The sequence below is a fragment of the Globicephala melas genome, chromosome 8 (genome assembly GCF_963455315.2).
Source record: "Globicephala melas chromosome 8, mGloMel1.2, whole genome shotgun sequence".
In the NCBI taxonomy this organism is placed as follows: domain Eukaryota; kingdom Metazoa; phylum Chordata; class Mammalia; order Artiodactyla; family Delphinidae; genus Globicephala; species Globicephala melas.
Genome location: NC_083321.1, coordinates 88,202,781 through 88,227,570, shown reverse-complemented (window position 1 = coordinate 88,227,570; position 24,790 = coordinate 88,202,781). Strand labels below are relative to the sequence as shown.

The 24,790-nt window shown below is 46.8% G+C and overlaps 1 protein-coding gene across 2 annotated transcripts in view; it reads right to left on the bottom strand.

Annotated features, from left to right (window-relative positions):
* Positions 1 to 4,399: 4,399 nt before the first annotated feature.
* The window catches only part of PTS (6-pyruvoyltetrahydropterin synthase), a 119,132-nt gene continuing 98,741 nt past the window's right edge, over positions 4,400 to 24,790 (bottom strand). Inside the window, exon 7 of one of the 2 annotated variants that reach the window (XR_009564959.2) lies at positions 4,400 to 4,480. The gene's annotated coding sequence lies outside the window, so the exon portion shown is untranslated. Of the gene's footprint in view, positions 4,481 to 8,596; positions 8,698 to 24,790 lie in introns of those variants that run through there. The other variant, XR_009564958.1, reaches the window with a different exon arrangement.

The following is a 24,790-nucleotide window of genomic DNA, read 5'->3' as shown; positions in this document are numbered from 1 at the left end:
GCTCTCTGAGTGGTCCTCATCTCCCCACCACTCCCCCGTGGGATGGGGAAGGTTGGGGGAAGGAACCCCAGCTCACCAACAAGTCTCTCAGGAAGAGCTCTCAATCTCTCTCACCCCTTTCGTACCCTGCTGTGGTGACGAGGTTCAGAAGTGCATGACCAGGTGTCGTTTATCTCCTCTCGTTCTGTACAGGATGCAGCCCCCCAGCACTGGATTTCCGCCCCTCCTGTATCCTGGTGCCACAATGGAAACCTTTTAAACACCCTGTTGCTTATGTATTTACTCACTGAAGTTTCACAACAACCTTGAAGGTAGGTGTCCTTATTATCCCCATTTGACAGGTGGGGAAACTGAGGACGGAAAGGTTAAGTAATTTGTTCAATGTCACACAGCTATTACGTGGTGGGGCTGAGATTGGACCCAAAATATCTTGTCTTCACCCCTCCACATTATACAGAACAACAGCGCTACAGGAAGGAAGGAGGACGGCAGCTGCGCAGAGTTATTTTTTTTCTCCCTCAGGAAAGCGCTTTGCTGAGCTAAGACAACTCAGTGTCCTTCCTGTACTCAGACAGTATCGTCTAGGAGGTCAGTGGATCCCGCCTACGATAGGCCTCAGTTTGATGGGTACTTGACTTGGTCTTTTTTCTCTGTTTTGCTGCCTTATCTCTCCTTTCCCCTCAGTTTCTGATATGGGGATAATATCCGGCCCGCCTCACATGGCCATTGCGAGAATTAGCTGTCACCTGTCTAGCCATACTGCCTTTGGCTTTGCTGTCCAGGAGCTCTGGTGGTGCAAACACTGGCTCCAGCTCCTTCGGGGCGGGAAAACCCAGCCCCCTGAGGGTCGAATCAGTGGCGGAGCCTGTTCCACGGGTGGAAGGTGGTCAATCACGGGAGCTGCACTGACTTCTCAGCCCGCCTCTGGTGGTGCGTGAGAAACCCATTATCAGCTTGGTTAACTCCTTTGGGGGACATATGCTAACTGAGTCATCACCAGTAGCATTTGTGGCTCATAAGGGATTTTTTTTTGAGAGCAGGTGTTTCAGATAGCCACAAACAGCCATTTCCTCACTGTGCTGCTTCCTGCTCCAGCAACGCGACTTGGTGATTCTGGGAGCCAAGTGAGAGGGGCAGCTGTTGAGGTCGGAGGTGGATGTCTTTTCCTGGGGCGTTAACCGGGGTGTAGGACAGCAAAGCCAAAGGCAATATAGCTAGATAGTTGATAGCTAATTCTTTCAGGACCCACTGAGGAAGAAGAAGAGTCTCACAGGACCCCCCTGTGGAGACTGTAACCTCCACAGGGTGAAACCCACAGACCTGCTGGGGTCTCTGCTTCACCCCACTGCGCCCTCCCTCACAACCCCCTGGGCCCAGGCGCGGCCAGCCTCTGCCCTCCAGGCCTCTGCGGCACGTCCAGCATCTTGTCTCCGTCTGCACCCCCGCTGCCTCCAGCCCCGTTCAGAGTTGCCTCGTCCCTGGTCTGTGGCCACATGCAAGCCCCACCTCTGCCCTCATCCCACCTGACTCCCCCTCAGCACCCAGGTCGCAGTGATTCTCAGCTCTAACCAGGCCACTGCCCCCATCCGCAGAAATCCTCCCAGCTCCCCACTGCCCAGCAGAGAGACAGACTGGTGGCCTCACGCCAGTTACAGTATGCAGACAGCTTTTGTTTGACCTACGTGGTGTTTTCAAAATTTTTGAACCAATACTTTAAAATCAGAAGTTACATATAAAAATTCAGATCTCTGACTTGTCTCAAACACCAGGAGGTCTGTCAAGCCCCATGTGATGATTAATTTTATGTGCTACGGAATGCCCAGACAGCTGATTAAACATTAATGCTACGTCTGTCTGTGAAAGCGTTTCCAGAAGAGATTAGCATTTTAGTTAGTGAACTGAGAGAAGAAGATCTTTCTCCCCAGTATGGGTGGGCGTCATCCAATCCATCGAGGGCCTGAGTGGAATAAAAAGGTAGAGGAAGGGGGAGTTCATTGTCTCTGCTTGAGCTGAGATATCCATCTTCTCCTGCCCCCGGACATCAGCTTTCCTGGTTTTATGGACTCAGACTGGGACCTACGCCATCACCTTCCCCCCCTCCTCTGCTTCCTCCCCCATTATCAGCTCGTCAGGCTCAGTCTGACCTATACCACCAGCTCGCCTGGTTTTCCAGCTTGTGAACTGCAAATCGTGGGACTTCCTGGTCTCCAAAACCACATAAGCCAATTCCTACAATAAATCTTCTCTTATGTATATATCTATAGATCCTACTGCTTCTGTCTCTCTGGAGAACGTTGACTGATGACCCGGGTCTTTATTTACATGGCAGCCATCGGCTGGAGCTGGGTCGTCACAGTTGCCTGTCGAACACATTCACTTACACCATGGCCCCATGGCCAAGAGACTGAAGTCCCAATTCTTTGACCTTCTTTCCTTAATTCCACCCTAACCTTTCCTTGTAGCTTCATTCTCACTATAGATGCAGTGAGCATATGATGTATATTCCAAACCAGGACACTTTTGAAAGTAAAAAGCAACACTAAAAATAAGTACCGGGTATTCATTGACCCGCAACAGGCATTAACTGGGACTTTTTCTGGCAAAGCTGGATGTATGGTTGTCCAGAGTATTGACTCGAATTTGGGCATCACACACGCCAATCTCCAGGCAACACACATTGCTCATGTTACCTTAGTGTGGCCCCAGTGCACATCGATGCTTTTGCCCCTGTTGCCCCTGCTCCTGGGACTATTCTTTCTTCTTGTCTCAGCCTAAGATTCAACCCCCCCTTCAAAGCCCAGGCCAAACGTGATTGCCTCCTTGAAGGATTCCTCACATTTCCTGGCCAGAACTCCTTTCCTCACTTTTGAATTTCCAGAGGGCCTTGTAAATCTATTACCCTTCCCTATGTCTTGAGTTAGAACCATGTCATTCATTCAGTCAACAAACATTTATGGAGCATTGAGGATACAGCCATAAACAAAATAGCCGAAGTTCCTCCCCTCATTGAGTTTATATTTTACTACACGGCTCATGAGCTTATACACTTCTCAAGGATAGGATTTGCAGGATAGGATTTGCAGATTGATCATCTGTTGTGCAGGGCTCTGAACACAACAGATGATCAAGAATATCTGTATAGATTAAGTTGTAAAAACCTCTCTGTGCCTTACTCGACTCCTCTGCTTACATGGACTAATACTCATCCTTCTTCCCTTATAACGTCTCTCCAATGACTAATGGGAAGCTAAGTGATAGTATTTGTAAAGTTAAAAACATATTAGCTATGTAGAGTTCTAAAAATAGTAACTACTAAGCAATGCCAGCTGTGATCAGCACATCCCTGCATCACCTCCTTTTAAACCCCTAACATTGGAGAGCGGTGTTACCATTCCTTTCAACAGAGGAGAAAACTGAGACTCAGAGAAGTTAAGGGATTGGCTGGAGGGAGGGCAGGCTCAATCTGGGTGTGTCTGGCTGCAGACTCGGTGCCTTCCCCTACACCCCGCTGAAAACAAACTGGATTCCAGGGCGACACGGTTTCTCCTCTTAGGAGCAAGACTGTGAATGAGTTGAGAGCAATCTAATGTTAGCAACCCTACTAGGTAAGGGAAGCTCCTTAGCAGAGACGGGTCTCCTAAGTGACAGTGGAAGAGGTAGAGCAGAGACAGGCATGGAGGGGCCGAGATGTGGAACGACCTGGTCAGCCCTGGACCTGAACCTGTCTTCCCCATGCCCAACCCAGCCTCCAGTGTCCCTGTCCCCTTGGCCTCTCTGGGCAGCAGAGACCTTCAGAGGCTGCAGCAGGCTCCACCTATGGCTATGGCAGGAGACTGATGTCCCTGGGGAGGAAGGCAACTCCTGCTGAGGCCCCCCTCACACACAGGCCTCAAGATGCCACTCAGCACAGGCGAGGAGGCGGGGCAGCGGAGGGGGCAGCACAGGGCTCCTGACTCCTGCAGTGAGGCGGCCTCTCTCACCTGCGGGTGCTTCTCAGGCCTGAGGTGAGTGTCCAGCTCTCTGCAGGGTCTCTGCTCTTTACCAGGAAGGAGCACAACTTGGGTTATAAAGTCACACAGCCATGATTCCAGAAGCTCCGGTCTGTGAGGCTGTCCTTCCGGTGTCAATAAACAGCCAACTTCCTCTAAATGTCTGCTGGCTTCTGTAATTACTCAGGGAAGATGTCATGTTTGCCACTGTGCTGTTAGAGCAGTTGTTCCAACTATCTGGTGCACATGCTTCCAGATGACCACACAGGAGAAAATCAAAGAGAGGGATCCTCTGTTATGAAACGTAGTCATCAGGAGGATGAGCTGAAGACAGTTCCAGTCTGGTGTGAAATCCAGTCCGATCCCTGCATGTGAAGCTATATTTATTCTCTCTTGCTTGAGACTTTATCACTATCTGATTTGATTACAAAATGAAAAGCTGGATGTTGAAGCAGTTTTCACAGAAACCCTTAGCAAAGATATCAGTGGGCCTGGAAAAGGAAAGAAGCAGACTGACTTTGGGTAAGTCACTGAACCTCCCTGGGCCTCAGTTGCCCCGTCTGAGGGGTATAAAATAGGGGTAAGGCAGCAACTGTCCAAAGTGAGGATGACTTTCCTGTACTTCCTTCAAGCTCTGAAATCCATGATAAATTGGAGACCTTGATTTCATGCCAAAGGAAAATGCACATACATGCCAGTGTGCCCTGTGGTTCCTACTGAATCTAGAGGATGTGGTCAGGCCTGCCCTGACATTTGCAGGGCCCAGGGCAAGCGGCCAGGGAAAGATTATAAACAGAGGCCCACACAGCGTATGTCATAACACTTAAAAGTTATAAATCAAGGTAATAAACTTAATTTAAATAAAATATGTTTTGATCTCCTACCTTGACAAATATGCCTTCAAAACCACCTGGAAGGCCAGACTGGACTTAGAATTCTTAAACTTCTCAGAGTTCCATACCACATGTGGCAGTAGGAGGAATTAACCCAGCCCCACCACCCCCCACCTTCTCTTCCCACTCCTGGCTCCATCTCATACTGCAAGGGGGGTCTTGCACTCACTGAGAGCAGCCCAGCCTGCATGTCCACACTCTGTACACACACACACACAGACACACAGACACACACACACAATACAGTGGATCCAGGGCTATGCACACCAGCAGCACAGTCCACTCTCTGGAGGATGGACCTGGGAAAGAAACCTGGTAATGGACTTGGTGCTGTTTGAGCAGGAAATCCCAGAGTCCTCTGTACCCATGGAATGGTCTAGAAGAATGAGCACACCCTTAGTGCTACAGACTCCTCACCATGGGGTAGTGCACATCCACAGGAGGCCAGAGTGGAGCCAAGGCAAGGACCCCTCTTGGGCTCAAGGGCAGTCGTAGCAGTGGTGCAAATGATGTATCACTGACACTGGGCTAATTTCCTTGATATACAAAGAGCTGCTCCAAATCAATGAGAAAAATAATAACTCCTCAATAGAAAACTGAATAGACAGTTCATTTAAAAGGCTATGAATTGCTCCTAAAGACAAAAAGATACTCAGTCTCAAAGGTCAAGAGTTTAGTGGTTCATTTTGTTGGCTGGGTGTGCAAAGCAGTACAACCATTGCTAGTGGGAGTGAAGGTGGTTAAAGCTCTGTGAAGCACAATTTGGCAACAGCTATAAAAATTACAGATGCATATACTCTTTGTTTCAGCAATTATGCATCTCATTCTTAACCTTAAGAAATACTTTAACAAGAAATGATATTTATTGCAGCAATTTTTTGTAATAGCAAAATATTGGAAGCAATGTAAAAGTGAAGCAATGCAGAGCCGGTTAACTCAGCAATGTCTTCGCACAGCACAGAATGGTACGGGGCAGAGCTGCAGGAAGGTACTCCGGCACACACATTGCTAAGTGAAAAAAGAAAGCTTCCCGGGCCAGTGGTTGTGTGCTGCTCTTTGTGTGAAAAGAAAGAGCATGTATACACTTAACGTTCCATGTGCAAAGATTTTCTAGGAAGATACACAAGAGACTTAATAGTGGCTGCATCCAGGTGGGGAATCTATATGGCTGGAGGCAACTGTGGGAAGGAGAATTACTCTTTCTTGTATTTCTTTTTGTGCCTTTTGAATTTGCACCATGTGTATGATTTACTTATTACAAAATATTCAAATGACAAAAAAGAAAAGCTTAGCTCAGCACTCCATCTGTACCTTTCCTAATAGTACATATGTTTTTCTACCTTATGTCATCATTATTTATGTACAGATTTTGCAGATCTTCAATATTTTACAGTCTGAGAAGGCAGAATTCATGTCAAATAATAATTAACATTTTTGAGCATTTATTATCTTCCAAGTCCCATTCTCAATGACTTATGCATCATCTCACTTATTCCTCTTCACTTATTAATGACCTCTGATGATGGGTACTGTTTTCATCCTCATTTTACAGCTGAGGAAGCTAAGAGTCCAGCAGGAGGTTTAAAACTTTCCTAAGGCCGCCTAGCTCAGTGCAGGGGTTGCTGTCAAAGACTGTTCTGCGCCAGTCCTGGCTTCAAGACTCCCTTACCTACTATGCATGGTACCTCATTCTTCCTATTCCTTGGAATTGAGGAAGAGCTCAGGAAATGCTTGTTGAATGGATGAATGAATGAGTGATTGAACGAATGAATGAGTGAGTGATTGAATGAATGAATGATGTACCTGTCACATTCCCAGTATCCTGCACACTGTACTTCTAGGTCACATGCATCCTGTTCCCAGCTCTGGGGAGGGGCAGAGAGGTGTGGGCCTCCTTATATATAGTCATGGGTTTCCTTTGGCCACTGCTGCCTGGAGAGAAATCTGGAGAAGGAATTGACCAACTAAGGAAGACGAAGAGGTGGGTAGTTTCACACAAGAGAGGATAATTTTTAAGCAAAGGCGCTGGGGCTTATACAAGAGCCTAAGGGCCTATTGTGTCCACTCCACATGAAGCATGGCTCACTTCTCAAAGTTTGGAAATGTCAGAGTGCCGGGTACAGAGTACCTAGCCATGTGGAGCCAGCAGGCTCCTTCTCACAGCAGCTCAGCCTGCACGTGGGTCACCCCACCACCTGAGGGCGGGCCGCAGTGAGTCCCACAGGGGCTGCACTGTTTGAGCCAAGAGACAAAAGTTGCTGGGACACCGCCCCCCTCAAAATAGCTGACATGTCTGCTGTCTGTTTTCCATACTTAAGGTGCATTTTGAGCTTCCATAAGGCAATTTGAGCCAAGCCCCAGATCCTTACACACTATTCCATCTCCTCATCTTGCATGATTTATATGGGGTTTAAATAATAAATTGCACGGATGCTGTAGAATTTATAGTGCTCCAAGTAGGTCATCAAATAAATCACTGTATAATTTATATAAATGAACCTAAATCATGCAGTAGGAGGCTTTCACTAGAAAATCAATCCTGTGAGTGGATAAACACAAAAGGCTGACAGGAACAGGCCTGTGGTTGAAAAGTCCCAGCGTCTGTGGCCAAACATGTGTGACCCTCACTGCCGGAGGACACTTCACCCGGCTTTCCACTCAGCCTGCGGGCGCCCGGGAAGCCGGGGCCTGGCCCTTGTTCTCTGGAAAGAAGACCTGCCTCCCCCTCCACGTTCCCGGGCTCTTCCAGTGGGGCGTTAGAACAGTGCAGGGACTCAGCCCACCTCAAAGCCAGCTGGCCTGCTCCCGTCTCCGTAGCAGAGCCAGGATGAAAGGAAAGGCTGGGCGTCTTCTGAGTGAAGGAACCCACAGGCGCTCCTGCCAAGCACAAGCCGGCCCGAGCTTGAACGCAGGCCAGAAGACGAGCCCCAGCGTCTGGCTGGCAGGAGCGTTCACCCTGCAGCAGGCAGCCGTCTGTCTGATGCCGCTACCTGAGCGCTGATGCTTCCGCCGGCCTCCCGTGCAGAGTTTGTTCTGGCTTCCATCAGGCGCCCATCCTTGAGAGGACAGAAAGCGTGCCCTGATCCAGGAGGCAAGTCCAAATGGGGCAACTTAACTCCTCCAGGCCCCGCCAGCACCCCCAACCCCGGGACAGGGGTGTGAAGGACCAGGAACGCCCGCCCGTGACCTCCCTCCCAGCACAGAGAGGAACGTCATTACCAGCCTCCTGTGGCAGCGCTGCCAATTAGGGCAGGAAGGGCCTGGAGGCGGCTCTGCTGATGGCAGAGATGTTTTAGGAGAAGGGAATTTCAGGTGAGAGGAGGTCCTCTATTTTTAAAACCACTGCTTGAGGACGCTCAGCTAGATGAGGTTAAGCCAGATGGAAGATGAACAAAATGCTCTGACAAGCTCTCCAGGACACGTGACAGGCCCGGGAGGCTCCCCAGGACCTTTTGGGGAATTCGGCTACATGGGAAGCTAAGAGAGTCATGAGGTGACAGGCCACGGGGGAACCAGTGCTATTTAGTCATCCTAAGGGTGTGCGTTTAAAGACTGAACCCCGAACGCCTGAGCACCCTGATCTCTCGGCCTGCACACCCTGAGGTGCAGTGGGTCCCGGAGTCAAGGGTGGCTCTTTGTTCCTGATGGGGTGGCGGTCAGAGGAGGGCCCATGAAGCCCACATGCTTGCCTGGTGCAGAGCTTAGGGACATTGGTCCAGGCCCTTCTTGTCTTCTGCTCCTGAGTCGCTGTTCCCCAAACACTCACAGGTGACACTGTCCATAACCCTTCACTGACAGGCTTTGGTGGACATTGCCTAAGAAACAAGAGAATGAGCCACTGATTGTGGGGACATTCTTTGAGTCCCTCAGACAGTGTTCAAACTCCCAGTCTTCATGATCTGAGGCCAAGAGCTGTCGGGGAAAGAAATCTCTCACCTGGACAGCCCACCGTGAAACAAATTTCCCCACTGAACTATCAAGATCGCCAAGGGTGCGTGACCAAGGGGACCGGCTGGTTCTGTGCTCCCAAGATCCCCTTTAGGATCACAACTGAGGTCGTCCCGTTCTGAAAGGTGAGAGGGCAGGAGGCTGTCTGAGTCTATGACAAAAATATCACAGACCGAGTGGCTCAAACAACAGAAATGCATTTCTCAAGGTTCTGGAGGCTGGAGTCCAAGGTCAAGGCACCCATAGATTCAGCGTCTGGTGAGAGCCCTCCTCCTGGGTCATAGATGGTGCCTTCTCACTATGTCCTCACGTGAAAAAGGAACGGAGGGAGGGAGGATGGCAGACAGGTTTCTCTTGAATCCACTGACTCTGCTGGTCCCTGAAGCTACTACCCTGTTTTTTCCTTCTCACCTTCATTGCCCAATTCATTTATTTGAAAATGGACTGCATTTCCTGCCTCAGCTGCCTCTCATTTCTAAACTCCATACTGCTGGACATCCGCACCCACAGCTCCTTGAGAAGGGCCCTCCTCCCTCCTGCTCTAGTTTCTCGCACATTTGCGCATCACCCAAGCCCCTGCCCAGCTGAAACCCCTCCTCCCAGCCACACCCTCTCCTGTGGCTCTCTTTATCTCCCGGGCATCTTTCAATTCCTTCTCTTTTTCCCCCTCAAGATCAGTATCTCCTCTGGCTTCAAACATCACTCCTATGAAAATGACTCTCAAATCTACATTTCTCTGACCGCATGGCTTTTGACAAGCGACCATCCCTGGGGATGGTCAGGTCTCTCAAATTGGATACGCCACCACCTAAAACTGCGCTCTTCATCTTTCTCTCTGCAAACGGGTCATCGTTCTTACTGGCATTATTGCCATGAGTAATGCCACCATCCTCCAGCTTCTAAGTCCCTTGAGTCCTCTTTATTTTACACCCCACAACCAGTTCTTCACCACCATCTTCCAATTATTCCTATGACGCTTTTCTCATATCCACTTCACTTCCACGGCCCTCAGCCCAAGCCAGGCCCTCATCATCCCATCCATGGGCAAGAGAAACACACTTCCTGAGCTGGGAGGAATCAGTTAACCCAACACTTCATGTGACAGATGAGGAAACAGAGGCTCAGAAAGGAGGGACGTGTGCCCAAGGTCACAAGCTGTTTATAGTCAAGCCCGGAACCCAGGTCTCCTGGCCTTTCCCCTACCCCACAGACAAGCTCTGCAACAGCAGCTCAGCTCCCTTCACGTGCCCTTATAGCCACTTGCCAAGACCCTCTTTGGGGTGTTTGCCCATCTCACCCCCAGGGTGGGCCAGCAGTCACGTTGCACCTGTGACCACACTCCCCCAGCTGGAGTTCACTGGATCAGGGGTAGCCATCTGACTCATCAAGCCAACCAGATGTTTTTTCTCCCAATATTTGGAGTCAGGAATAAGGAAATTCTAATTCAGTCTGAATTAGTCTCTTTAAGGTGACCTGCCACCTACCCCGTGGTCTAAGGTGAAAAGGAAAGTAGGCTGCAGAGTGACACAGACACACAAAAGGAGCAGAGATGACAGAGGGAGAAAAAGAGGCCTAATGGCTTCTGTTACTGGTTCCAGCCCCTGCTGGGGGTCAAAGGATGGCTTTTCTTTAGCGAGAGGTTGGGTAGGGGGGAACTGGTGGCTTTATCTCTGCCATTATCCCCACAGTGTCCCTAATCTACCCCCAAATGAACATATAACCTGAGTAAAAACTGGGCTTTCCATGCAAACAGCTTCTAAAGTCTCCTATTTCTACAAGATTTTGCTTTAAGCTACCTCACTTTGCTTTCTGTTGCTTGCAGTCAAAGAGTCCTAAGTAATTCACCACCCACCTCAACCAAACACACACACACACACACACACACACACACACACACACACACACACACACACACACACACAACCTACACAGGGTGGAGCTTACTTTATCTCAGCTCCCTGGAAAGGTGTGCCTCTGCCAGAAGGTGTACATGAACGTTCTGTTCACCTGTCATGAGACTTGCTCTCACAGCTCCCCCTCGCCGCCCACTACTCTTCCCCAAGATGACCTCACAGACCTCATGTCATTCCCTCAAAGATGATCTGCTCCAGCCACATCAGTGGGCGTATCAACTGTCATCCAGATCTTGCTTCTGCACTTTTGCAAATGCCATCATCCCTCGTGCAGTGCCCTAGCCGCCTCCTCTCCCTGGGTGGCGCCAAACCCTGCTCAAGTTCATTTTCCCTGGAAAGCCTTTGCTGGTGAGCCTCATGCAGATCTAAACCACACCTCCAGCTGCCACCCCAGCTCAGCTCACCCCCGTCCCCCGCAGAGACCTAGCTCGTAAAAATACACACAGCGACATGACTTCTCTATTGTATCTTTTCCGCTGTGTGTCCTAACTTCCTGATGGTCTGTAAGCTCTTCTGCGAGGGAGACTGGGCACGTTTTCTATTCCCCAACTCCTCCCTCCAGCATCTGGTGCATTACTTTCCACCCTGTAGGCACTGAATAAGTGCAACCGCCTGCCTGACTGAAACAGGAAAGTAATGAGCCAGCGTCCAAACCTGCTCCCCACAGGCCTCTAACTTCCTTCCCCAAGTGGCAGGCATCAGAGCTCCGGGCCCTCACTCACTTCCAACCCCAAATTAAGATGTGCTGCTGTGTGAATAACTCTAGGCCCTTTGGAAAGGTCTGAGCTGAAGGCTGCAGGGCAGGATTTTGGAAAGTGAGACCTGTCAGGGGACTCAGGTGTGAATGCGCATGACCAAATCCCCCACCCAGGACGGGAGCTCCCTCACCATTGGCCCAGGAGCACACGTGGGACTGGGGACCGACCCCCCAAAACCTCTCCCCACAGCCTTCCTCTTCCAAAGCTCAATGTTAGCATCAGTAATGGTTTCATTCAGGGCTTTTCCCCATTTCACCCCCTACGTCCCATCCATCACTCTTAACTATTTTTTGCAGATAGAGCAACAAGAAAAATCCAAGTGGTTTTTTAGTATAATCCATTCAAAAATATCTTCACTGACTGAGTGCCTACGATATGCCAGCCATTGTATACCTCGTCTCTCATTCAATCCTCACAATAACTCTATTGGTAAATTACAATTATTCCTATTTTACAGAAGGAAAAACTGAGGCTTGGAGAGATTAAGTATTTTGCCTAATCTGTATGCCTGAAGCCACACAGACAGGAGGTGACAGAGCTAGGACGTGAATCCACCTGTGCTTTGTGCTTTGTTGCCCTCTCCTGAGAAAAGGCAGCCAGACCCCATGATAAGGAAAGCTTAGCCAAACTGTAAATTGGGCATTTCCTGGCCAAGTGTGGGTCAGGGAGGTCAGCAGGGAGAAGCATGTCACATTAAAGGTCAAACTAAAGGTCACATTGAGGGAGAGTAAGGTCTTGCTGACCATTATGAAACCCTGTGTCCCACCCAAAGAGAACATTCATGGAGGACAGTGGGTAAGATGACAAAGCTCCAGAAATGAGCTTTGAAAGTGACCATCTGTCTCCCATAGGAAAGGAGAGAGAGTCCAGCTAATCTCTTCTCCTTTTCCAGTACCCCACTGATTAATACCTTTGTTTTATCATCCTCATAATTATTAGCTAGCATTCATTAAGTGCTTCTTTTATGCCACTTAATTGATTGCATTATCTCATTTAACCCTCCCAACAACCCCGCTGAGACGAGTATTATTACCACCTCATCAGTGGAGGAGGAGACTAAGGCACAGGGGCCGCATCCCTTTACCCAAGGTGCACAGCAAGTCAGTGGAAGTGCCCGAAGGAAATCCAGGACTGTCTACTTCTAGAACCCGAGCCCAGAGCCAGACCAGCAGAGGCTTTGCTGGCCATCACCCTGGGAGATACTGGGTTTGGGCTCTGAGGTCCCATAGAGGCCCAGGATGTTGAGATGTGGATACACAATGGAGGAACTGCGTGGCAGTCCCCCAAGGCAGCTAGAAGAATGGGGCCCCATGTGAATAGGAGCGGTCAGCTATCAGCCCTGGCAGCCCAGGGGGAGCAGAGGTGGCAGGAAGAAAACAGTCACTAACCCCTACCTGGAGGCATCTGAAAAGCCATCACTCCCCTGAGGACAGAATCCTGGGGTCCTTTCACCTCATGTCTGCAGCATCCTGGTTTCATGAGGCTTAAAATCTGCTCTTCCCATCTTCCAGCAGGAAGACTCCCCTTGAACAGTTGCTGCCACGTGTGAACAGAGTCTTCTCAGAGATAGGCTTTCTCAGGACCAAAACAGAGCCTGTTTTGACCTCCACCCTGACGCTACATAAAATACTTCACCTCATCCTTGAGGCCTTGGCACCAGATTCAAAGGCAGCCTGGGCGGGAGCATCTGACTGGTCCAGCCCAAGCCGCACGCTGGTGCCCTGTGGTCAGGGCTGAAGAGGGGAGAAGCTCCCTGGCTGGATTCTGAGGGAGAGAGGCAGGGCCCTGCATCCCATCAATATCACACACAATGGGCAAGAGAGCTTACCATTAGGCAATTGGAAAAAAAATGATAAATATCTTTTCTTTCTTTCCAGACTCCAGATTTTTTTGTTTTTATTTTTTGTGGATTTGGAGTTTATTGCTACTGTTAAGTGAAATTCTAAAACTTGCTCTATCCATCAGCAAAGTTGGTATAGAGCCCCCAGATGAAGATGTCTGCCTCAGGGCTGTGCAGAGCAGGTCTGGATTCTAGCACAACACATCTCCCAAGGTCCTTCTGTCACCCGCCCCCTGCCCATGCCTTCAGCTTTGACTAATCAGCCCAGATGTTGAGGCGAGAAAGGTGCTTGCCGGCCTCCACGGTCTGCAGCTCCCAACACTCTTCCCCTCAGCCTGAGCCACATATCGCCGAAGAGGAGCCTGGGCCCACGGGACAGGAGGAAGGGAAGGTGTCAGCATTAACCTGCTACCTGCTTCTGCTGGGGCCCCTGCCAAATGCCAGCCGGGAGCTGCCATCAATTGTCGCACAACATGCCCACGTAACAGCTGGTGACCAGTCATCAGGGTAATCCACGCAGCACAGGAATTTCAAGAACCCCTCCGCACACAAGGAAAATGAGAGTTATTGCAACACCAGGTGTTCCGGTCTAATTGCACGAGGCAGTTTGAAATGTCAGTCTGCTCCCTGGAACTGCATTTTGCATGTGAGAAGTTTGGGAGAGAGACTCCCAGCCAAGCTTCCCGGGGAAGAGCAAATACTTTGTTCCCTCGTTTATTTATTCCTTTGAGGATGTTTGCAAGTCTTTGAGCCATAGACATGTAGAGGAATGTGGCTGCAATTGACCTTGAGGGAATTGGCGCCACGTCTTGCAGTAGCACAGCGGAGTCCAGCTGTGCCAGCCTGGCCCCAGGAAAAGCCAGCGCACACTTCCTACCAGCACACTTCCCGCTGTTGCAGCAGGAGCCAAGTGCACCTGCTCTGAGAGGCAGTAAAACCCAGTCATTAAGAAGCTCAGAGGCAGGCACACCTCGCTTCAAGCCCCTGCTCTGCCCTGGCCGGCTGTGTGACCTGAGGCAAGTTTCTTAACCTCTCTGAGCTTCTCGGAGCCTCTATTTCCTCCTCTCTAGAAAAAGAGATGGCAGCTACCTCACAAAGTGTGGTAAGGATTAGCTCAGCTGATGTATGTAAAGCAGGGGTCCCCAACCTACTGGTCCACGCCTGTTAGGAGCTGGCCGCACAGCAGGAGGTGAGCGGCGGGCAAGTGAGCGAGCCTTCATCTGCCGCCAGCCATCACCACTTGAACCATTCCCCCCACCCCCCACGCCCAGTCCGTGGAAAAATTGTCTTCCACAAAACCGGTCCCTGGTGCCAAAAAGGTTGGGGACCGTTGATGCAAAGCACTTAGCAAAATCTATGGCTCATGGTGAGACTCAATAAAATAACTGTTATTACTAATTTATTAGATTAGACAATTTTATTCATCTTCAGGAATCTGAGAAATCAAAGTATCTTCATCCTAGCTCATGTTGGAAGACAGCACAACATTCCCATTCATTGAGTCCTCCATCCTTTTCCCTCCAGTCTCTCTGATGTTCAGGGCCTGGTATCATCCAGACTTTGCTGCTTCTTCAAGTTGGCCTGCCACGGGTTTCCAGCCCTCATCCTTTGCCCCCACCTGCATGACATGCTCTATCCTGTCTCTCAGGCCCCGGAAAGCTCTTTCTGCCTTCCCCACCATCCCAGACCCAAGGCTCCTTCAAAGCTCAAACTCTGCCTTCTCCACAAAACCTCTCAGGCTGCTCCAAGTCATTCATTCAGCAGCAGATACCGACGAAGCATCAGCACGAGGCTGGGCCCTGTGCCCCACAGAGGCCAGAAGGACCTTGGACAGAAAGAATGGTCCCTGCCCTCCCCACACTACAGTCAGCCCTCCAATCACCCCTTCCCCAAACCACAACTGCGTTTCACGCCGTGTCACCACCCGTGTGCACGGCTGAGCTGTATGCCATGCTTGCCCTTTGATGCTAACTTCTTTAGAGAAATGGTGCAAGGCAATGCCATGGAAGAAAAAACACAGGCTCTGACATTCAACAGTCCTGGGTTCGAATCCAAGCTCTGCCTCTTGCTGGCAGTGTGACCCTGGGTATGTACGTAAACTCGCTACAAGAGCAGATGTGGTAACAGGCAGAATGAAGGCTCTGTCACAGTGTGAGGACTGCTGGTTTCTGCAGGAAGAAGCTTCCGACGCCGTCTGACATCCTAGGATCACTGTCCCTCAACTTCCGTCAGGGTGGAATCTGAGGAATGTCCTAGGCAGGTGCTGGATAGCCATTCTCTAGACTGGACACCACTTCTACTCTCTCCCCACAATTTGTGCACAATATAAGAGAAATAGCATCAAGGTCTTCTTTTCCTAATCAGTTCATGAAATGGTTGAGCCAGATTTTTTGCAGTTATTTTTCTCCCTGCTCTGCAAAGTTGTTTATGAATGTATTTTTGAATTGTTCTGGTAAACATATCTATCTTGTTATTCCGTAGTTAGGTTACCATAACTCTGACTTCTGCCAGGGGGAAGAATCTAGGAGAGAGTGAAATAGACTCTACATGCCTTTTCCAGAAAATTCTGCCAGTTCTGCACAATAATATTTGACTATCCTCAGAGCAGTAAGAAGACGACAGAGCTCAGCAAATCTTCCTGGGCCATGGGTGTGCTCCCGTGGGGTCTGCATTTACCTCTGCTAAACAGTAAAGAGCAAATGCACTCCCACTTGTTTGTCATTGCCTCTTTATCCCAAGTTCTCCGTCTCTTTGTGGCTTGGAGGGTGCTTTGGGTGACGGCAATAAAGTGTAAGATTATATTGATTTGCCTTAGGTCATAGAATCTTTGTTCTAACTTCCTCAGTCCTAAGTCTAACAAAAAATCACTTGAGTCCATTAAAATGTTGTAGAAAAAGCAGACCACTCCAAAATTCAACCAAAATGACAGTTTAAAAAGTACGAAAGGGAATCAATTCAACAAAATGCTCAGAGCAGAAGACTGGGTAAGAAAGAACCAAAGAAGTCACAAGGTGAATGCAATCATACTGATTGCAAACAACAATGACAGAGGGCTGCAGAGACCCCTCCTCACCATCCCCCACCCCAAAATCAGCAGCTAGAGCCCTAGGGTGGGAGGATGAGCTGCCAGGGAGAACACTGACTGAAGTGAGGTCTTCAAGGGTTGCCTGCCCAGCATTTTGCCCCCAGGCTGAATCTGAAAAATCAGAAGAAATTGGGAGTTCTTCCTGGAAACACGTAGGATTTCACAGTGGAATTGGCATCCCAAAGTAGGGTCATCCCAATTTTGCCCCCACTCACACAGGCTAAAATGAAGCCTGCCTGTAAAACTGGCCCACCCATTCAGCCTTCTCCTTCAGGGGAAGGGCAATAGCCAAGAAATCTACATATAGGCTACCTACAGTAATCAGCCTGGTCCTCCCCTTGTGAATATTCACAGACAGTCCAGGGTCAGCAGACCTTCAAGGAGAACACAAAGGAAGAAACAGGTCAAAGAAACAGGCTTCTGAAGGAAGAGACTAAAGGAAATGTACAGAACTCAAAGAATTCAGTTCAGTAACCCCAAAGATATTTGAGAAGAAACTGCATTCATAAAGAATAGGGTGCTATGAAAACATAATTGTTGAAACAGAAATTTAAGAAAGTGCTTCAACGTGGAAAGCAAAAAGACAAAGAGACATAGCATGAAAGAAAAATTAAAAGACATAGAAGATTAATCAGAGCCAATATCCATCTCACAGGAGTCCAGAGAGAGAGAACCAGGAAAAAGGAATGGAGAAAAGAATCAAATTAATATTTCTGAGGTCTTTATTGCTAAAAGGCCCACCAAGTCCTGAGCAGAATGATTCTAAAAAGAGAATCCCTACATATATCCTCATGCCCTTTCAGGACACGGATTAAGAGAAGTTCTAAAACTACTCGGGGAAAGAGTTTATCTACAAAGGATTGATAATCCCCTCAGTAACAACTCTGGATAATAGAAGACAGTGGGGCAATTCCTCTAAAGTTTTGACTAAAGTTATTTTGAACCCAGAAGTCAGCCAAGTGAGAGGACAAAATAAGGATATTTTCACACCTGCTAAGACCCAGACATCTTATTGATAAAAATTACCTGAGGATATACTTCAGAAAAGCAAACAAACAAAAATGAACCTGTAGAAATAAACAAAGACCAAGCAAATAAGAACAAGCAAAGGTTATTTATTCAGAGCTTGCAAGGGAGTCTGTCACCATCACTTGTGTTTTGGCAGAGACTCGAAGTCGGGCAGAAGAGTGGGAAAGCTTTATACTGGAAAACGGGAAGGCTTCAAAAGTGCCTTGATTGGAGCTGTTGGCATGGGGAAGCCGTGGGTGGGCTAACTAGAAGTGGGGCCTCCTATGTCATTGGTTAGGGGTGGACACTGGCTGTCTCTGGTTGGTCCTAAGTTGGAATCAGGAAAAAAATGAGGGAAACGGTCAGATATTAATCAAGCCCTGGCCATGTTGGTCCTGTTGTTACAGAGATTATTGTTTAGCTTCATGGGCTGGTTGCTAGGATAGTGATCTGACTTCCTACAAGTCTGACTTATAGATAGCAGGCTGGCTTCCTGGACTAGTGACCATAAATGATGGGTTGGTGTCCTGGGTTGGTTGCTGCAGATTGTGGGTCAGAGTTCTATTTTTTCATATCGTCTAAACAGTGTCCATTTGCATACCGAGTCTCTCAAACCTAAGAGACTCTATGAGATCCAGCAAACAGTGGAACTAAGTCAGGAGTGCACTGAAAAAGCTCAGAATGACACAGAAAGAAATCTGTTCCAAATTGGCCCTTCTACAAGTAGAATAACTAGGAAGCTGGACATTCTTAGGGACTTCCCTGGTGGTCCAGTGGTTAAGATTCTGCGCTCCCAATGCAGGGGGCCCGGGTTCGACCCCTGGTTGGGGAGCTAAGATCTCACATACCGCAACTAAGCCCACACGCCGCAACTACTGAGCCTGTGTGCTCTAGAGCCCGCACGCTGCAACTGGAGAAGCCCGCACCGCAACTAAAGAAACCCATGTGCCACAAGGAAGAGCCCACATGCCGCAATGAAGACCCAGCACAGCCAAAATAAATAAATAAAATTTTTTTTTAAGTTGGACATTCTTAGTAATATGGAGGTCTTTGTTACTTCAGTCAGCAAGAAAAGAGAGAATTGCAATTAGCAATTCCAAGATCAGTCATGTATGCTCCAGATATGAAATAGATAAAAATCTTTTTTTTTGAAGACTTGATATTGAGTACAACAGTAATCCATTTGATCTTGATGCTTGAAACAACCTCCTTTGAGCAGCCCAGATTTGGTGACATAGGATTACATCTCCTCTATAGATCCAAGTACTCAACTGATTCTACAGTGAATAATACCTACAAAATCACAGTACTGTTAAAGCTATGTATTGATTTTCAATTTTCAGCATCAACATGTATATAAACAAAACACAAAGATTAATTATGGTTGCATTATGAAATATAAATGTTCTAAACTTTGACAAAGTAAAGTTAGCACTGACTGAGATTGGGAGGAAGAGAAAGGGGGCAATGTCGAAGTAATGTCCTCATGTTACATGGTGGAGAAACAAGAGACACTATGTTAATGAATGAAGGAATGAAGGTTTAAGCACCTTATTTTAAATCATAGAGGAAGTAAATAGAAGAATAAAAATGTAATAAAAATTGACAGAAAGAAGTTAGGGGAACATACATGCCTCATCTATCATAATGGGGAGTCAATAGCTACTGCTTCAAATTGATGAATCAAGAAAGAGAAATGTAAGCATATTATTTGAGTTATGGACAAAAACACCCCCCACCCAAAAAAAAAGTCAAGTGAAAAACGAGACCAACCATGGAGGGGTAAGGGGAGACTTCCCTTTTGGGTCACACCCTTCTGTATTATTTTCATCGTTACTTCCCCTGGGCATGTGTGGTTAATAGTTCTTTCTCTCTTTTTTTTTTTTTGCAGTAGCGAGCCTCTCACTGTTGTGGCCTCTCCCGTTGAGGAGCACAGGCTCCGGACACACAGGCTCAGCGGCCATGGCTCACGGGCCCAGCCGCTCCGCGGCACGTGGGATCTTCCCGGACCGGGGCACGAACCCGTGTCCCCTGCATCGGCAGGCGGACTCTCAACCACTGCGCCACCAGGGAAGCCCTCTCTTTTAAATTTAAAAGAAGTCAGGATTCAGAGGCAACCCTGGAACACTCCCACAGGGCAAACTACTTTCTCTCGGTCCCCCAAACAATCCTGGCCTCATTACTGGACTCGGCCTCACCGAGACTGTGATTTCAGCTGACTTTCTCAAACTTACCTCCTTAGGGACCCAGAAGAGACATTTAATACATAGTTATTGCCTAGATGAGAAGATAGTGATTTCCTTCCTTCAATAAATATTTACAGGGACTTCCCTGGTGGTCCAGTGATAAAGAATCCACCTTCCAGTGCAGGGGATGTGGGTTCAATCCCTGGTTGGGGAATTAAGATCCCACATGCCACGGGGCAACTAAGCCCGCACCACAACTACTGAGCTCGCACACCTCAACTAGAGAGCCTGCATGCTGCAAACTACAGAGCCCATGCACCCTGGAGCCCACACACCACAACTAGAGAGAAGCCCGTGCGCGGCAATGAAAGATCCCACATACCGCAACAAAGATCCCGTGTGCTGCAATGAAGAGCCAATGCAGCCAAATAAATAAATATTTACAGAGCACCTAGTATGTGCTAGGCTCTGGGATTTTGGAGTGAACAAAACAGGCAAAAGCCCCACACTTGGGGAAAGTATTTATATTCTTTTGGGTAAGACAGACAGCAAACAAGAAAAACCAGCCCCTCTTTCACCTGAAAGAAAAGAACACAGGCTTCAGACTTAGACAAACCTAAGTCCACATCTTTGTTACCCGTTATGAGACTTTGAGACAAAAACTAAACCTCTCTGAGCCTCAGTGTCCCCATCTATAAAATGGGGATGCTACCTCTCAGGGTTGTTGGAAGAGAAAGAATGTATCCAGGCTCCCAAGGGGAGTTACACAGATGCAAAGTGGGTTTTTTTTTTCTTTTTTGATAATCCAGAAAGGAAATACAAAGTCAATCAAAATTTCAAAAACCCAATAGGAGGAGCTTTTAACAGTATAAATGTCAAACTACTTCTCTTTAGTATGAGACAAAAAAGGGAAGAAAAAATTCCAGATTAAAAGACACTTGAAAGGAAAAATAAAAGATACTTGAGAGATATTTTAGACTTTGAGCATTATGGTGTCGATAACTTTGAAAGTCAGCAGAACGAGCCTTCATTCAAGAAAGACTTCAGTTCCTAAAATGTGTATGGGAAAACACTTGCAACAAGGGGCCTATAGCCAAACAAATAGTAGGAACACAGCACATTACAGCTCTCTCTTAGAAAGTCACAATGCATGATAGTGTGACGAGTGCCCTAAGAAGTCCTCTGCAAGAAGACCTGTTCAACCCACAGTTTCCCAACTCACTTCATCATGGAATCTTCCACTCACTCTTGGCCCTATCCCACCTGACCATCCCCCGTCCTCACAATTCTTCTGAGCTAGTGCTCAGCAGAACACACTTTAGAAAATGCTGAATTAGAGAGCTTGTGGATTCTGTTTAGATCAAGCTAGAGTTAACAGTCTTCATGGCTCCCTTGCACTAAAAATATTCACCAGACTTGAGCAAAGCCATGTGGCCAACCGCTGACCTCACCATGACCAAACAGGTTCTCTCTTAAAAGCCCTTAACACTCTGTAGGTGGCACATGAGCGGCGGCAGAATCCATCTGAGCTCAGAGCCGATATGTGCAGCCTGTGAGCCCTACTGAGGGGGCAGCAGAAACAGGAACAGGCCCCTCTGGGCTCCTGCCATCATGTCAGGTTTATTCTGAACCACCACGCCCTTCAGTCTAACCGGTACTGGAAAATTCGCCCCAAGAACATCTGTTCCTCAATTAGCCGGCTGACTGATGCTGCCCATGTTTCTAGAGCCTATCACACAGGAATGTGCATGGCAGCAGCTTCCAAAGGTGACGCTGGATACGCCCAGTCCCACGTGCCTTCAGCCACCTTCCCCTGTGCCCCACCCCCCTGCCACGTCACACATGCCAGTCATGCACGGATCTACCTCTTGGCTTCTAGCACATGCAAAAACCACTGTCCTTGGACAGACTGGCATGCCAGAAAAGAGTTTTGGAGACAAAACTGCTACTTCTGGGCAAAACTAGCAGATCAAAGGGCATGACTGGCATTCTCTTCTGTCTCCATGACATCTTCATTTTGAACAGAAAGTGGAGTTTGGATAACACTGACAGCTGCTGATGCTTCGGTAGGAGACCCGAAGCCCCCAGTCCCTCCAAATGGCAAGTCCTTTTGCTCCCTCCTCCCCCTCGGTGGCATGCAGGCTGCCACCTGAAGCCTTGCCTGGCTTTGTTCCCTCCACAACACTCGCTGGCCTCCAGGCCTGTGTCTTGCCTGACATTCACACCCCACTCTGCTCAAATCACATCAAGGAGCTGCGAAGTGATACACAGCGGAAGGTGGAAGAATAGGCAGCCGCCAACTGGGGCATGAAAGTCCTCTTCCCTCCCAAACATTCTCTCCCACCATCTGTAAGTGCCTCAAATATTACAGTAAGGCTTTCATTTCTTGGGCTGGAAGCAGGGACAGCAAGAGGGAGTTACACAGTGGATGCAACTCCTCCTCCTCTGCGTTGGTGGCAGGCATCCTTCGCAACCCAGGAATTCATTTCTTGTGAATCCTGACTCTGCACTCAGTTCCATCTCAACCCAGGCAGCCACCACCCTATTAAACGTTCCATGAGGTTTTAGTCCCATTAAATATACCTTCTCTTCCCCTATTTGTATATTAAATGAAAAGATTTGAAATAATTTAGAGGAATCTAGGGGGAAAAAGTATGCTTGGGGGAGACGGATGATAGATGGAAACGAAGATGGCAGATGGTTAATAAATGTTGAAGAAGATAGCTATGTGTGGGTATATTACAACTTTGCCTCTACTTTTGTGTTTGAAAATTCTATAATAAAAATTTAAATTAAAATATATTTGTGTGAAATCAACCTATTTATGATTTTTAAAAAAAACTCTCCAGAAAGTGGGCATAGAGAGAACATACCTCAATATAATAAAGGCCATATATGACAAACCCACAGCTAACAACATACTCAACAGTGAAACGCTGAAAGCATTTCCTCTAAGATCAGGAACAAGACAAGGATGCTCACTCTCACCATTTTTATTCAACATAGTTTTGGAAGTCACAGTCACAGCAATCAGAGAAGAAAAAAAATAAAAAGAATACAAATGGGAAAGAAAGAAGTAAAACAGTCACTGTTTGTAGATGACATGACTTTAGGATAGAAAAGCCTAAAGACGCCACCAGAAAACTACTAGAGCTCATCACTGAATTTGGTAAAGTTGCAGGATACAAAATCAATATACAGAAATCTGTTACATTTCTATACACTAACAATGATCTATCAGGAAGAGAATTTAAGGAAACAATCCCATTTACCATCACATTGAAAAGAATAAAATACCTAGGAATAACTTTACCTAAGGAGTTAAAAGACCTGTTCTAGGAAAACCATAAGACACTGATGAAAAAAATTGAAGACGACACAAACAGATGGAAAAATATACTGTGTTCTTGGATTGGAAGAATTAATATTTTGAAAATGACCACATTACCCAAGGCAATCTACAGATTCAATGCAATCCATACTAAAGGCATTTTTTACAGAACAAGAACAAATAATTTAAAAATTTTTATGGAAACACAAAAGACCCAGAATAGCCAAAGCAATCTTGAGAAAGAGCAAAGCTGGAGGAATCACACTCCCTGACTTCAGACTCTACTACAAAGCTACAGTAATCAAAACAGTATAGTACTGGCACCAGAAATAAACCCACACACCTATAGTCAATTAATCTATGATAAAGGAGGCAGGAACACACAATGAAGAAAAGACAATCTTCAATAAGTGGTGCTGGGAAAACTGGACAGCTACATGTAAAAGAATGAAATTAGAACATTCTCTAACACCATATACAAAAATAAACTCAAAATGGATTAAAGACCTAAATGTAAAACCAGATACTATAAAACTCCTAGAGGAAAAGAGGCAGAACCCTCTTTGACATAAATCGTAGCAGTACTTTTTGGATTCGTCTCCTAAAGCAAAGGAAATAAAAACAAAAATAAACAAATGGGACCTAATTAAACTTAAAAGCTTTTTTGCACAGCAAAGGAAACTATCAACAAAATGAAAATAAAACCTACTGAATGGGAGAAAATATTTGCAAATGGTATGACCAATAAGGGGTTAATATCCAACTTATATAAACAGCTCACAGAATTCAACATCAAAAACAAAATTTAGAAATAAAGGTCTTAAATTTAAAAATAAAAGGTCAGAAGAATTGAATACACATTTTTCCCAAGAGGAAATGCAGATAGCCAACAAGCACATGAAAAGATGCTCAACAACACTAATCATCAGGGAAATGCAAATCAAAACCACAATGAGATGTCCAGAATAAGTAATTCTATAGAGCAAAAAAATAGATCAGTGGTTGCCTAGGGCTGGGGGACTGGAGTGAAATGGGGAACAGCTGCTAATGGATATGAGGTTTCTTTTTGGGGATGTGTTCTAAATTTGATTGTGATGATGGTTGCATAACTCTGTGAGTATACTAAAAACTGTTGAATTGTACACTTTAAATAGATGAATTATATGGCATGCAAATTATATCTCAATAAAGCTGCTATTAACTATAAAAAAAACCCACAATGAGATATCACCTCACACCTGTCAGAATGGCTATCATCAAAAAGACCACAAATAACAAATGTTGGCAAGGATGTGGAGAAAAGGGAACCTTCACACACTGTTGGTGGGAATGTAAATTGGTGAAGCCACTGTGGAAAACAGTATGGAGGTTTCTCAAAAAATTAAAAATAGAACTCTCATATTACCCAGCAATTCCACTACTGGGTATATATCCAAAAAAACAAAAACATACTAATTTGAAAAGATATATGCATCCCAATATTCATAACAGCTTTATTTACGGTAGCCAAGATATGGAAGAAGCCCAAGTGGCCATCACCAGAAGAATTGATAAAGAAGATGTGATATATATATAGAGAGAGAACTGAATACTACTCAGTCATTAAAAAGAATGAAATTTTGCCATTTGCAACAACATAGATGGACTTGCAGGGCATTATGTTAAGTGAAATAAGTCAGACAGAGTAAGACAAATACTGTATAAATAAGTAGATTCTACTTATATGTAGAATCTAAAAATACCAAAAACTAGTGAATATAACAAAAAAACAAGCAGACTCACAGCTTTAGAGAACAAACCAGTGGTTACCAGGGTGGGAGGGTAGAATATAGGGGTAGG